Source organism: Lonchura striata, chromosome 5, assembly GCF_046129695.1.
Source record: "Lonchura striata isolate bLonStr1 chromosome 5, bLonStr1.mat, whole genome shotgun sequence".
In the NCBI taxonomy this organism is placed as follows: Eukaryota; Metazoa; Chordata; class Aves; order Passeriformes; family Estrildidae; genus Lonchura; species Lonchura striata.
In genome coordinates, this window is record NC_134607.1 from 9,518,541 (window position 1) to 9,534,223 (window position 15,683).

General features: G+C 42.1%; 1 protein-coding gene across 1 annotated transcript in view; it reads left to right on the plus strand.

Annotated features, from left to right (window-relative positions):
- Positions 1 to 15,683, plus strand: part of EPS8 (EGFR pathway substrate 8, signaling adaptor) — a 162,391-nt gene that overhangs the window by 1,893 nt on the left and 144,815 nt on the right. The gene's annotated exons all lie outside the window — the stretch shown is intronic.

The following is a 15,683-nucleotide window of genomic DNA, read 5'->3' on the forward strand; positions in this document are numbered from 1 at the left end:
TATGCCCTTACCAGTGCCAGGTACAGGGGCAGAATGACCTCCCTGCTCCTGCTGGCCACACCATTCCTGATCCAGGCCAGGATGCCCCTGGCCTTCTTGGTCACCAGGGGCATGCTGCTGGCTCATGTCCAGCTGGCTGTCAAACAGTATCCCCTGGTCCCTTCCTGCCTGGGCACTGTCCAGCCACACTGTCCCCAGCCTATAACGCTGCAGGAGGTTATTGTGGCCAAAATGCAGGACTGGGCACTTGGATTTAGTAAACTTAATCCTCTGCCTGTCCATTCAACTGTTCCAAATCTCTCTGCAGAGCCCTCCTACCTTCCAACAGACTGACACACTATCCCAGTTTAGTGTCATATGCAAATTAACTAATGAAAGATTCCATCCCCTCATCCATGTAATCAATAAATATATTGAACAGAACTGGCCCCTCATCCCACTTCCCAAAGGAAAAGCAACCTCATTACTGTCCAGTTCATCCCCTCCTCCTGTTCCCTAAGGGAACAGCGACCTCCTTGCCATTCCATCCCTCCACAGGTGGCCATGGTCCCTCAGTGCCCTGCTGGCTCCTAAACCAGCAGCGACTCCTGCCAAAATCCTGCCTTTTCTGCAGGCCCAGCTCCCCTCATGGCTCACTGATCACCAGAAAGGTGATGGGAAAGCCTTGAAGGATGAGGGGATTTCAGGGAAAAATAGCAGCACCCGCCTGGTTGGGCATTTTTATGTTGAAGACAAGCTGATGGTGCTGTCTGGACTTGCCCTCAGAAGCTTCTAAGGATGACTTGTTTGCTCTTACTCAAAGATGAGTGGAGTGATGTTTCTCTTAACCTAGAATCAGAATGATTAGTAGTTAATCACCTCCTTTTTCTCTTAAGCCTTACAACTAGAAAAGGTATTTAAATCATTAACTGAAAAATGAAGCTGGAGCTAACTGCAGACTTTCACAGCTTTTTTTATTTAAAAGATAGGCACGGTGTTTCACATTCTTCTGGTATTTTATTTCTCACCCCAGGTTTCTCAGAAGTAGCTCCTAAAGATTTTGTAACTTCATGACTCATTTTCAGGCATACTGACACTGTATCACAGATCAACAGTTTTTCCATTCAGAGCCACAGGTTGCCAGGTGGACCTTTCCCGTGTCTTTAAGATTTTCTGGATTTTTTCCATACAAAATTTAATTGCTTCTACATTTACATCTTACAAAGTCTTATCTAACCGTAGGGCTGTGACTTCCTGATAGAAATGCTGTTTGGGTTTATATTTTTAAAAACTCTCCTGGTGACTGATGTTGTCAAATTTTTCAGTGGAAAAACATGATCCTAAGGGACAGTATAAAGAAAAACTTTGTATTAAGTTTAAATTGCCTGCTTAGAAATCAAAGTTGAGAAACAGGAAGAATGGGAAGACACAAAATCCATAATGGGCAGAGAAAGGCAAAAATATTTCAAATTTGCTAGTAAGTAGCTGAAAGTCAGAAAAGGAGAAAAGTTATGGATGTGGGAAACCTATACAATCTAGGCATCCCACTAGGCCAAGGAGAACTACAGGGTATTGGAAAATATGACTAAGAACATATGGAATTAATTCTGAAAATAAATCTGTCTACATTTTTCTTAGTCTACAAAGCTGGTGCTAGGCCTAACTCAGGATTCAATCAGACTGTTTCTTTAGCAGCGGTCTCACACTGACTCCCTGGTAGCAGCTCCATTGAAATAGTTTATTCCCCACAGCCTGAAAATGTTTTTTTTAAAGACACTAATTCTGTGTCCTCAGAGGGCACAACCCTCTGTAGGTACTTTGCTTAAAACAGAATTTTTTAGAGGTAGGAACTGTGAAATAGGCTTCAGTTTTTCAAGAAAGTCTAGACATGGTACAAGAAAAAGAAGGGAAGATTAAAAAAAGTTATTACTTACAAATGGAAGTTTATCAAGCTTAAAATAAAAAAAAAAACAAAACACTACATATTACTGAGTTTTATAGTTTTAAAAAGGGCAACTATGTATCACGTTCCAGTGATTGAATTCACTCAGAAATGTTGCTGACAATAAATAAAGCTATCCTAGTGAAACGTTATGATTCTGGTGCTATGATTACAATGAATAATGCAGAGAGTCAATTAAATAGATGTGTTAATTATACATATTTACATTTCCAAAGACTCCTTTCTTCTCTTGCATATATCAGAGTTGGAAATACATTGTCTTGCCACTGAGTGGAGCTCCTTACATATTTATTAGTACAGTGATGCTCTAACAGAGTTCCTATTGTGAGGTGACCTAGTGATGCTTATTTCAGCTTGTGCCTGGCAGCTGTGTGGACACAGCACTCAAGAAGTTACTAAATGCTTAATTCTCTAAAATTAATTAGCTATATAGGTAAATGGAAATCTCCAAGATACAGTAGCAAATATGAGTTATTTTAACAAATGGTGAAACATTCAGTGTAGTCTGTGGGCACACTGATGTTCTCTACCTGTTTTGTTTTTTGGGGTTTTTGGAGGGTTTTTTATTTATTTGTTTGGGGGTGGGTTTTTTGTTGTTGTTTTGTTTGGGTTTGGTTTGGTTGTTTGTGGGGTTTTTTTGAGAAATGCCCTGCACTAATCTGTACAGCTAATTTAGAGGGGGAAAAAAGAAAGAAAGAAAAAGGACTTCCTGTTTACTGAAGGATGATGTGTTACAGATGCTGCATGCAGATATGTGAGAGCAATTGCAGAGCGTGTTGCTGGGTTTCCGTGGGGGGATAATTAAAAATGAGTGCCAGCCTTGAGCAGTCATTTATCACTGAGTAACAAGATGAAAGATAAAAGGCAAATGTAATCATATTTCACAAATAATATATCAGTGTGCCTCTAGTCAAGGAGTCCTTTCTAGATCAGCTCTTCACAGCAAGTGATATTTTTTCTAGTTTCCTGCAGCTTCTTTTAGCATTCATCTAGGGAATGTGAGTGCAGGACCACAGACACTCTTCTGTGGGTGGGTGTGGCAGGACAGTCTACTGCAGTGTATCCTGAGAACATTTGGGTAGGAACTGGGGATCCATTTCTTTTTCTTGGATAGTACATGTTTGGTAGAACAGTTTATGTGTGTGACAGAGGCCAAGGAGATTGGGAAATGGGATGAAGAAGATAGGGAAGTGTGTGAAGAGGAGTTTGAGGCAGCAGCAAGGAGGAGAAGTGGTTTAGCAGCAGAAATAGAAGTTGAACAGGAGGGGAAGTGGGAGATTTATCAATTGTGTACCTCACAGTTGCATTTGTCCCTTTTTCCTACCTCTTCTGGTGAGGTCACATATAAGATCACTTCTTCAACAACCATGTTAGTGCCAGGATCTCAAAACAATTTGCTCTTATGACAAGAACATTCTTCCTAACATTGTCAGGAGTCTTTCCATCTGTCTGGATGGCAGGGATCCAGCCCATTCAGATCATGCACCACCACAGAATGATAAACAAATAAGGTATATTTAAAATTGTTTTATCTCTGCCATAATGGCATCTCTGTTTCTCAGTATTCAAGTCCCTTTCTGTCTTTTGAGAGGTAACAAGGGGTAATTTTGGCCAGATAGAGAGGAGAGATGAAAAGGAAATGATTCCCCAGTTTCTATCAAAATGTCTTCAGAACATAGTGTTGCTAAAGGAAATAAAAGAATGTAAAGTCAAAACATCCATAATATTATTTTGCTGCTTCTTTTCCAGCCTTGTATTGGACCCACTTGGTATCTCCAGCTAGATAAATAAACATTTACCTCTGCAAAAAGAATTTCAATTCATAATAAAACCAAATCAAATTGCAAAGCTCTGCTCAAGGAGAATTAAAATTGCCTGTCAGTTTACTTGCTTTCCAGGAAACAGCTTAGCAAAATTCTTATTCTCTGAGGATCAGCACAACTGTAATACCTCTCTGTGAGCTTACTGTACTTTAAGAAACAGCAAGACAAATTTACAGGAATGAGCTTTAGCTGAGCTGTTTCATAATTGTAGTCTGCTTTGATGTTTTCACTTGGAAGATGTTTTTCACAATGCAAGATGTTTATATTTCCTGTTCTAAAAGACTAATTCAAACATCAGCCTCTTAAAAATCAGCCGCAGCAGACAGTCCTACTATCCCAGGAACACTTGAACTGATCTGACATAGAAAGGACATTAAGCCTGCATCAACTTACAGTCTCTGGCTTTTGAGGGTTAGCTTCTTTGGGTAATTCTCTTAATTTTATATATCAGCTTCTAGCAAGCCTTCTTTAAAGCTAATTTTAAGTCTTTTGGTTCTTTACTGTCTATGCACAAGAGGAGGTGGGTTGGGTGACCCTCTAGAGGACACTTATTCTTATTAAATAGTTACAAAGTACTTAAACTTTGACCATGGTACCTTAACTCAGAAGCAGTTACCACCTTACCGTATATCAGCTTCTAGCAAGTCTTCTTTAAAGTAAATTTTAAGTCTCCTGGTCCCTTAATTGCCATCTATGCACAAGAGGAGGTGGGTGACCTTGTTGGGTCTGGTCTGGCATCTGGGGGTGGCACTGGTCATTTCACTCTGGGGATATGGATCCAGCCTTTTTCTTGGGCTCGCACCGCAGTGTGTGTGGTGAGTAATACCTGAAAAGGTCCTTCGAATTTGGGGGTTAGTGGAGTGGTGGTGTTCCAGGATTTTATTAACACCCAATCCCCGGGACTGATGTTGTGGGCATTGGTATCCAGAGGGGAGGTCTGGGGAAGATACCCCCTTCTTTCTGAGGCCTTCTAGGGATTTTCCTATGACTTTTAAATATTTTTGAGTTGCTGCCTCCCCTTAATATAATCTGCAGTACTGAAAGGAGTGATTAGAAAAGGGAGTCCAAACATCATTTCATAAGGAGAAACCCCTATGTCGGACCGAGGTCTTGTTCTGATGCGCAAGAGAGCGAGAGGTAAGCACCTGAGCCAATTCATTTTTGTCTCTTCAATTAATTTGGTTATTACATTTTTAAGAGTTTTATTCATCCTTTCTACCCTTCCCGAGGAGCTCTGAGGATGCCATGGGGGTGCAATCTCCACCTTATCCCCAGGGCTTTTTGTTACTTGATGCAAAGTTTGAGCAACAAAATGTGGACCTTGGTCAAGTCAATCTTATTGACTAGCCCGTATTGAGGTATGATAGTTTCTAAGATTATTCTTGGAACTTTTTGTGTGGTTTCCTTTTTGGTTAAGAAAGCCTCCACCCAGTGAGTGAGATGATCTACGATCACTAGTAAATGCTTGTACCTCTGCACAGAAGGCATTTCAGTGATATCTACTTGTATGTTCTGGAAAGGTCTTAAAGCAAGTTTTCCTCCCCCATGTGCTGTTTTTCTCATTACCTTTTGGTCAGTTTTCAAACAAATTGCACACCCTCTTGTGACTGCTTTTGCCAGATCATATACTCCAATACATAAATTTTCCCGTAAAAAGTGGTCACACAAACCTTGGATTCCCCAGTGTGTCAGTTCATGTAACTCTACTAGCACTCTTCGAGCTAGGGCTTTATTTAGGAATTTTCGCCCATCTGGAGTTAACCATTCTCCCAGTTCCCCTTGATGTAATCTTAGATATTTTATTAATTTTAGTTCTTTCTCACTGAACCTTTGCTCTTCTCCATCTCTACTTAGTCCTACTTCCATTCTAAAAGCTTTTACTGGGCTTGTTGTGTCTGAGGCTGCTTCTTTAGCTATCTGATCTGCTAATCTGTTTCCCTCCTCTTCATGGGTATGTCCTTTCTGATGTCCCTTTATGTGCACCACAGCTATCTCTGTGGGCTTTTGTAAGGATTCTAATACTAGTTTTATCAGCCTCTCATGCACCAAATTCTTCCCTTTTGAGTTTAGGTAGCCCCGCTCTTCCCAAATTTTTCTGAAGGTATGGATGATCCCAAACACATATTGCGAGTCTGTGTAAATAGTTCCTTGGTCTCCCTCTAATAGGTCTAGTCCTCTTCTCAAGGCATAGACTTCTCAACACTGGGCTGACCAATTTGAGGGTAGTTTCCTTTTTTCTGGGACTTTCATGCTTTCCCCATCTATGACAGCATACCCTGAGGCTCTTTTCCCTCCTACTATTTTTGAGGACCCATCTATAAAAAGAGATCTCCCATATGGTAGGGGTACATCTTCTAAATCCTCTCTCACTTTGGTCTGTAGATTTATGAGTTCAATTCCATCATGTTCTAGATTAGCCAGGGGTTCTCCAGCAAGAAACTGTGCAGGGTTTAGACATTTGGAGGTGACTAACTCTAGGTCACCTGCGTTCATTAAGATGATTTCATACCTCAATATTCTAGAATCAGTCAACCACTGCTGAGTTTTTTGGCCTAGTACCGTTTTTAGGTCATGGGGAGTATGGACTTTAATTTTTCCTTGCAGGGTTAACTTTTGAGCTTCTTCTATTAGGAGGGCTGCTGCTGCAATTGCTTGCAGACAAGTTGGCCATCCTCTGGCTACTGGGTCTAGTAGCTTTGAGAGGTAGGCTATTGGCTTTTTATGCCTTCCCCACTCCTGAGTTAATACCCCATATGCAATTCCTCCTTCTGTGCTCACAAACAGGTTAAACTCTTTCTTAAGGTCAGGCAGGCTTAGAACAGGTGCTGAGGATAGTTTAGTTTTTAAATTTTGTAGTTGCTTTTCATCTTCTTTTGTCCATTTTATAGGCTCAGAGTCTACTAATTTATCATAAAGGAACCTCACACTTTTAGTGTATTGATCTAACCACAGCTTACAATAACCAAACAAGCCTAGTAGCTTCCTTACATCTCTCTTCATCTTGGGAGCTGGGATAGACAGGATACCTGAGATACTTTCAGGACTTAATTTCTTATATCCTTCTCCAATTATATGACCTAGGTAGATCACCTCAGATTCTACAAATTGTAGTTTTTCTTGGGATACTTTTAGGCCATTTTCTCCTAGGAAATTTAGGAGTCAAACACTAGTGGCTTTGACCCGGCCTCGCTCTTCTCCAGGTACTAATAAGTCGTCTACATACTGTAAGATCTGAACATTTTCCTCAGGGGTGAACTGCCCCAATAATTCCTCTAGTGCTTGCCCAAAGAGGTTTGGGGATTCTGTAAACCCCTGTGGGAGACGTGTCCATCTTAGCTGCTGCTTCCTCCTTCTGTCAGGATCTTCCCACTCAAATGCAAACCAGTCACGACATTCCTCTGCTAGCAGGCATGCCCAGAAGGCATCTTTCAAATCTATAACTGTGAACCAGGCATGCTCTCTTGGAATTTGGCTTAACAGCGTATAGGGGTTGGATACCACGGGATGTCTGGTAATAGGTTTCTTGTTTACTTCCCTTAAGTCCTGAACTAGCCTGTATTTCCCTTCTGCTTTTCTTACAGCTAGTATAGGGGTGTTATGGGGGGACATACATGATTCTAAAATACCTTGCTCTAGTAGTCGCTCGATCACTGGGGCTAATCCTCTCCTGCCCTCAGGGGATATTGGGTATTCCTTGACTCGGATAGGGGGTGTATCTCTTTGCATTTCTATTTTTATTGGTGTGATGTTTAAATATCCACACTTAACTTTCTTCTGCCCATACTTAGGAGTCTATTTCTTCTATGTCTCTCTGGGTCAGTCTCATGACCTGGACTACCATCCTTCCATCTCGTGGGATGATCCCTACCCCCAATTGGATTTGCAAGTCCCTTCCCAAGAGATTACTTCCTAAATTTGGCAGATAGATAAAGTCTGCCAAACATTGTCTAGAATTCCCCTTGATTTCTATATTTTCAGCTATAGATGCTTTAAATGGCCTTCCTTCCGCCCCTAAAACCTCACAGACCTTCTTTCCAATGTTGACTATTACTGGTAACTTGTGCTGGATTTATCTGCCCCTGTGTTAACTAAGAACTCAAAATCTTTATAGTGGGGACTTCAAGGTTTACCAAGGGCTCTTCTTGATGGTTCATTGGATCTCTTCGCTTACAGAACCCCTAACACCTCTAGTCATCTCCCCTTGAAATCTTTTCTACGACTTCTTGTTCTTTATGCATTGCTTTATCAAACTGAAATATAAGACACATCCCACTACAGTGATAGCACCTCCTGTTGCTTTGTGAAGCTTCAGGTTTCCTAAACTCATTGAAGTTCTTATTTGTCTCATATGATGGTGCTGGTTGGTCTCTTTTTTGATAGCCCTGGTCTATTCCAGCTTGACTTAGACATCAGTGCTGGCGATTTCTCTACTCTTACACTTTCTCGAACAACTGCAACCATAATTCTGGCTTTGGTTTTGGCCTTTTCTTCCTCCCTCTTTAAATATATTCTTAGGGTTTCTAGGTGTTGGTTTAGCTGATTATACATCTACTGATATTGGGTTCCATACCATGGCCACTCTCCCTGTAATTTTAACTCTGGCCATACTTCTGTACTCTTATCTAAACCCTTTGTGGTCTCCCAAGAATCCCATTGGTCTAACTATTGCCCTAATGGCCTGTTAAGGGGAAATTCTCTTTGCTTTCTCTTTTGAAGGATCAGCTCCTTTTGCTATAACCTGTTCCCATTTCCAGGCCTCAAAAATAAAAGAAAAAAATACCTCAAATGGTGCCCCCCTCTAAAATGGAATATACAGATATGCAAATATAGTTCATTTGGCTCTTTCCCACAACTTAGTATTTTAAATCTCTTGACTGAACTTAATCTCTTCGAGCTAACCTCCCACTCTTGGCATTTATATCTGTCCCTTGCCCAGGATAACCACTAATCACACTCACATATATTGTCTTCTGCTTTCCTGTTCTTTTTTGGACTTCTTGATGGACTTTCTAAGCTTGGACCCTGGGGAGTTCTCGCCCCAATTCTTACTTGGCATTTTGCCCAACCTCCTTACTAGGCTTAGGAAGCTTGGTCTCCCTGCCGAGGTAAGGTCGAACGTCCTGCCGAGCCTTACACTCGAACTCCGGCCAAGTCCCTTCTCCTGACTCCTAATAGGCTTAGCCTGCTTGCCTTTTTACTTGCTTCTTTACTTGCTTGCTTACTCTGCCTGCTCGGACATGCCTCCTGCCTACCATAACACCTATCCGGCCTGCCATGACCTGCTCCCTGCCTGCCAGCACATGCCCCTGCTTGCCAGGACCTGCCTGCCTGCCCGGACATGGGCTCTTTCTCCCAGGACATGCCCCCTGCCTGCCCGGTCATGCCCCTTGCCTGTTAGGACATGCCCCCCTGCCTTTAGGACATTGCCCCCTGCCTGCCAGGACATACCCCTTGCCTGTTAGGACCTGCAGCCTGCCTGCCAGGTCATGCTCCTGCCTGCCAGGCCACGCCCTCTGCCTATTAGGACATGCCCCCGTGCCTTTAGGACATGCCCCCTGCCTTTTAGGACACTTCCCCCTGCCTCCAGGACATGTCCCCTTCTTTCCAGGACCTATGCCCTATCTGCTAGGACATGCCCCTGTCTGCCAGGACATGCCCCCTTTCTTGCCAGGGCCTGTCCCTTGCCTGTACATGCCCTACCTGCCAGGACCTGCCCCCTGCCTGCCAGGACCTGCCTCCTGCCTGCCAGGACATGCCCCCTATCTGCCAGGATATGACCCCTGCCTGCCTGCCAGGACATGCCCTCTGCCTCCCAGGACATCCTTCCCCACCTGCCAGGGACATCCTACCTGCCCCGCTGTGGACAACCCCCTTGCCCTGATTGCCAGGGACTTTATCCCTAGAGAATCTCCACATGCCCAGAGGAGGGCCTTTACCTCTAAGGAGACACCTCAGTCACTCCTCTATTCCACTCACTTCCCCCGTTCCCAGCCGGCCCCTTCACAGGAGTCCGGAAACACGGTACTAGTGGGTCCCTCTCACTTCGGGGGTCCGAGCTGCCAGCCCCCGTCTCACTCACTCACTCACTCGCTCGCTCGTCTCCCGGTTTTTCTCACCAATCCGTCATCCCTTTGCGTTGCTCCTCCACGTGGCTCGTCCGCGTTGCTCCTCTGCATGGCTCATCTCATGCTGATCCTAGGGTCTATTAGCCAGCAAATCCCGAGGGTCCCTTGAAGCCGGTGGTCGAGCTGTCCAGCAGTCCAGGGTTCCTCTTTGGGTGTGGCTCTCCCGGACGAGCCCCCAAATTGAAATTAACAGGATCTATGCCTTTATTAGTGTTCAGCTCTTTATTAAAAAGTCAGCTCGGCACACGGGGTGGTGTAGCTTCTTCCGGTAGCCGAAGGGTGAGAAGTCATGCAGAGTCTGTCCCTGGAGTCTCCGTGGCACACTGGTAGCTGGAGGTAAGAGGCATCTGGTCTGTGTCCAGTCTGTATCTGAAGTCCCAGCAGACCATCCTCTCTCCTTTCCTCCTGGCACACTGCTAGCCGAAGGGTGGAGAGATGTGCAGAGCCTGCTGCCGAGATCCAGCAGCAGCTATCCCTCTCCTTCCCTCCTGGTAACACCAGGTAGAGTGTCTGATTCCTTGTGCCTGCTTCCCACAGCCCAGTCCAGTCTGGTCCTCTGCAGGTTATAGTGACAGGTCAAACACAGACTAGGGATGGGGTTCCCTTTTCCCCAACCAGCACACCCATCCAGCCCCCTCCACTGTGCCCCTCTTTTTCATTTTGGGGTGTTTTTCATCCCCAAAACCCCCTCCCATGATTCTACTGGATTATTTTACATCCTAATCCTAGTTTGGGTGGGGGTGTAGGTGATTCCCAAGAGCGATTAGGTAATTAACATTTCAATGTCAGTACTTAGTTCGAACCAAGTGTCCCAGCCAGGCTGTTTTGTTCATAACATGGGAAATTACTATGTACTAGACTGTGCATCCCTTTTAGGCACACTAGAAAAATAGAGGATAGCAAGAAAAAGGTAAGAAAAACTACTCATATTTGACATATATTTGTGTTATTTGGAAAAAATACTAGATTGTATAAAATTTCTTTGCATAAACAGCAATTCATATTATTGTCTCCATCCTCGGGCCATAAAAATCTCAACTTTTAAAGAAATATTGTTGCTCTTCTCAGACTTGAGAATATGTTCAATTTCAAAACAACTTTAAGCTACATTTGTCTCTGGACTGAATCCACCAATGTCATCACTATTGGATCATGTATTAATTTGGTTCATGGTATTATGCTTGGAGTAACTACAGTTGTGAGGTTTTGGACTTTTGCCATGATTAAACTTTGAAAGAAATTAATAGCATCAATGGTAGAAGATGATGGCCGTGCTTTTACACAGAGAAGACAGAAGACAAAGATTTGCAAATGGGTTTTTTTTATTATTACTGAGATTTTGGGAACAAAGATTATTGTCCCAAGATGCATAACAATTATACAACTGGAAGGAACTGAAAATATTTAATGGTGGAGTGAGTTGAAAAGATAGGAAGTACCCTCATTACTCTTGAATAGAACTTTGCTCACGATGCTTATACAGATATTTGGAAAATTCATTAGTATAATGAAATTATTTGCCAGTTGGGTTTCTTTGACACTTTCCCATTTAGTGCTGCACATCCATGTCGCTATGGTATGTAACACACAGACTAGGTTTCCCAAAAGTGTATTTCATGTTTCTTTCCTTTTGTTTCTTGATGATGACAGCTTGGCAAGGTGGAAGGAGGTTTTAGTTCATCTCACAGCCTTGTCCAATCCAGTCTTTAATAGTAATGGGTCACCTGCCATTTTGGATGCTAAAAACAAGAACCTTGTTTGCATGTGGATGTCAGTGTGACCCAGGTTTTATATAGCATTTAAAATACAGATATATAAATACCTTCATATGACAGAGCAGTTTAGATTTCAATTAGCAGTGGTTGGCTCTCAGACCAGGTAAAAATAGAAAAAGAAATAATCTGTGGACACCCCTGCTGCTTGATTCCAGGTGAAAATACTCTTTGCTTTTAGTTAGAGGTTCATCTGCTGGCTGAGCATGAAGCAAGGAGAAATCAACAAGTTTCCAAGGCAGCCCCAGACCCATCAAGAGCCTTTGAAGTTTAACAACAAAGCCTGACTCCAAGGGCATAAATATTGGGCCACATAAGGAAAAGTCATTAAGCAGTTAATCTTAGGCCTTATCTTAAAGTGCTGCATTTCTATGGAAACTGAGTACTTGGCTATGAACATATGATAGGAGCATATCTTAGGAATTATTGTAAGAGTATTAGAGCAGAGATAGCCAGTTCTGATATTGTCTAGTTCTGCTTGTCATCTTGTCGTCTCTCTCCCCACCCCGGTTTTATAACTAATCTTTTACCTCCATTTTTGTCCTCATGATTTACATCTTTGTGGGGACAGTAAATCCAAAGGAAGCATGTATTCCGCCATTTCAGAAACGTTCCCTGAGATAGCTGGGGCACTCTTGATTTACTAAACTAAAGAGGATCTGTTGTGGGTATTTTATCAAGCACAGGTTTTTGGGAAGGAATTTTTCAGACCAAGAAAAAAAGTCATTTTACAGAGCAAGTAACACTCAACAACTCCTGCAAATCCCTTGAACATTGTGACCAGTTAAGGGTTGACAGCTGCAAACAAATTACAGGCAAAGCTCTGTATCACAGTAGCATATCTGGGATTTTCAACTTCATAATTTTTTATATAAATAATATGCTTAAAAATAATTAATGTGAATATAGTCCTATAATCAAAAATATGCTTCTAGTATCTCACTTATTCGAGGCACTGAATAAACAATCATATGTGAAGTGGGAAATGGGATCAAGAGTTTGGAAAGTAATGGCTGGTAACCTACTAAAAAGATATGAGTAATTTAACTGCAGGTTACATTGTGTAACAGTTAAAAAAAAAAAATCTATTAAAAATCTGCCCATCATCTGGAAATGGGCTATCGCTACAGCTGGCAAGAGCTACAGAGGTTTCCATCTGTAGATCATTAGACAAATATGTGCCAACTTGAAAGACCAAAACCTGCTATCAGTTATTTTGTCAAAGTCCTCCTATTGACAGCATCACAGGTGAGGCCAAACACAATTGACTCTCATGCTCCGCACAACCTTCCGTCTTCTTGTGAGAGTTAAAATATGTTGGCAGAAAGTTTTGAAGTTATGTATTAGTACATTTATTTTGTTCTACTGAAAAAAAAATAGATTTATCCTACACGTTCCATTAAACAGCTGTCAGATCAACATCTATCTGTCAGATCCCCAGCACTGCTGACTGCAGCTGAGTGGACGGCTGGAAGTGAAATATTTTGGTCACTGTAGGAACTGCAGTAGCCCTACCTTCCAGAAGGACTTCAGGCTTTTGCCCCGGGATTCCTAACCAGGCTTTGATATCTCCCTTGGCTTTTGCTGTTACCTGTCTTTCCTGCCTCTTATCAGCTCCTCCGTGACAGCCACAGCTGGTTTGCTAGACCTTATCCTTACTGTTTTGCAAATGCTTTACTAACTAAATTCATGTGTTCCCATCACCCCTTTTCTCGCAGAAGTTGATGGCAATGCAGAAGACTCAGATGAAAGCTGTGCTTTGGCTTTCTGTGCAAGCTTTCAGTTCACTGCCTGTGAGTCTCTTGGCCTCAGGAGTGGCAGCTGCTGGTTTGATTCCATTTGTGAAACACGAAGCACTCAAAGGGAAGTGAGTCTGAAGCAAAACACAGTTACTGGATGTTTGTTCAGAGCTATAATCAGATTGAGTCGATAAAAACAAACAATGCTTTCATAGGCTCTTAATCTGATTGCAAGTACCGTGGAAAACAGTGATAGGAAGCACAAAGGTTTCAAGATGAAACCTCTATTAATTCTTTTGCTGAGAATCTTCATGCTTCTACAAAAAAACCCCAGTGCTGTGCTTTTATCTTAACGGATATTACTGAAAGTAGCTCGATTCCACATCCAGATACCACGTGATTGGCATTAAGCTTGTAGTTGCAAAATGTTTTACAAGTCAATCCCTACTTGTATAATGCATTAAGCAAAAAGCCAAACTTTCAACTCTTCAAGTCTATATTTGGGTTGTTTTCACAAAACAAGTTAAATGAGCCTAAGATTACTTCTAAAATATTTTCCAGAAAACTAAAGTTAGCTTTTAAACCCCATTTCCACTAGAAAATGAGTTAAATATTTTTGCTTTGAGATCTGGGTTCATTGAACTCTCCCAAGTCCTAACATAGGCACAAGCCAAAAAACCCATGAACCAACAGTTCATACAAACTCCTGAGAGCCAAATCAGCTGACTCTGGCAGAGCACAAATGTTTTTAAACTCATTTCAGCTTCTTTTATGAAGATAATCCAAGCAGTACCAACTTGCTTTTTCCACCATCATCTTCTTTGCTTCTCCCAGAACAAAATGATAACATTGGAGTCAAAGATTTGCAGTGTCATGGAGTCATGGCCTAGATTTTTTGTACTGCACCAACAAATCTGCAAGACAGAAGATACTTGTTTTATAATATAGAAAGCAAAATAACAGAAACCATGATCTTTTTTTTAACTAGTCACAGTATTTTAGAGAAAGCTGGAATGCCCTGTCTCTCATGTAAATGTACAGTACTCCATTTAACATACTTCTTTTATTTATTCTATCTTGGTAATCAACTGCTGCCTTTGAGAGGATGACAAAATTAGTTTTTATTCCCACACACACACACACACATACAATGTAATGTATTGTGACCGATTTATTCTTTTTAGAGAAACTAAAAAAAGGAGAAATGCACAAGAGCACCCTTGTTTGAATAAATACTGGGCTGTCTGTATGGAATAACAATTATATGCTGAAGCTAGAGCAGATGTATGGGTGTGAATCACATAAGGGTATGTTGGGAAATTATAATCAGCTAAACAGACCTAGGAATCAATCAGCAGTAGAAATTTTTCTCTGGTTAAACAGCAGATTTTTCTAACTATTATGGGGCAGAATGGGGGAAGTGATTTTTCAGCCCATGTTTTGCATGTATAGTGTGAAATTTCCTGAAGTATAGGACATACATTTGTGGCACAAAAATGCAAAATAAAATGAGATCTGGCACTGCCATTGTCAGCCACTGTTACAACTGATGAAGAAAAGTTTGAGGATCCCTTTTTTATTACTCTCCAAGAAGGACAACTCTGGAGTGAGGATGACATGTGAATGCTATTTTTTCCTGGGTTTTGCCATACCCTCTGACCTAGCTCAGATTTGGACTGATTTGTATCACTGCCAGGTATCCAAGTGTTAATACAGTCAGTAGAAAGAGGCAATAAAAGTCACTTTCTTTAAAAGATGAGGTCAGCTTCTGTGGCACAAATGATACAAATAATGGTGTGTCTTCATGGGAATTTCTGATATTCCTTTGATATTTTCATATAGAGGGTCATCTCAAATGTCCTTTGCCCACTTTTCTTCATAATTTCTGCATTATCATACAAAAAAATAATTCCAGTTGTTATGAACAAAACAGCCTGGCTGGGACACTTGGTTCGAACTAAGTACGGACATTGAAATGTTAATTAGCTAATCGCTCCTGGGAATCACCTGCACCACCACCCAAACTAGGACTGGGATGCAAAATAATCCAGTGGAATCATGGGAGGGGGTTTTGGGGATGAAAAACACCCCAAAATGAAAAAGAGGGGCACAGTGGAGGGGGCTGGATGGGTGTGCAGGTTGGGGAAAAGGGAGCCCCATCCCTAGTCTGTGTTTGACCTGTCACTATAACCTGCAGAGGACCAGACTGGACTGGGCTGTGGGAAGCAGGCACAAGGAATCAGACACTCTACCTGGTGTTACCAGGAGGGAAGGAGAGGGAT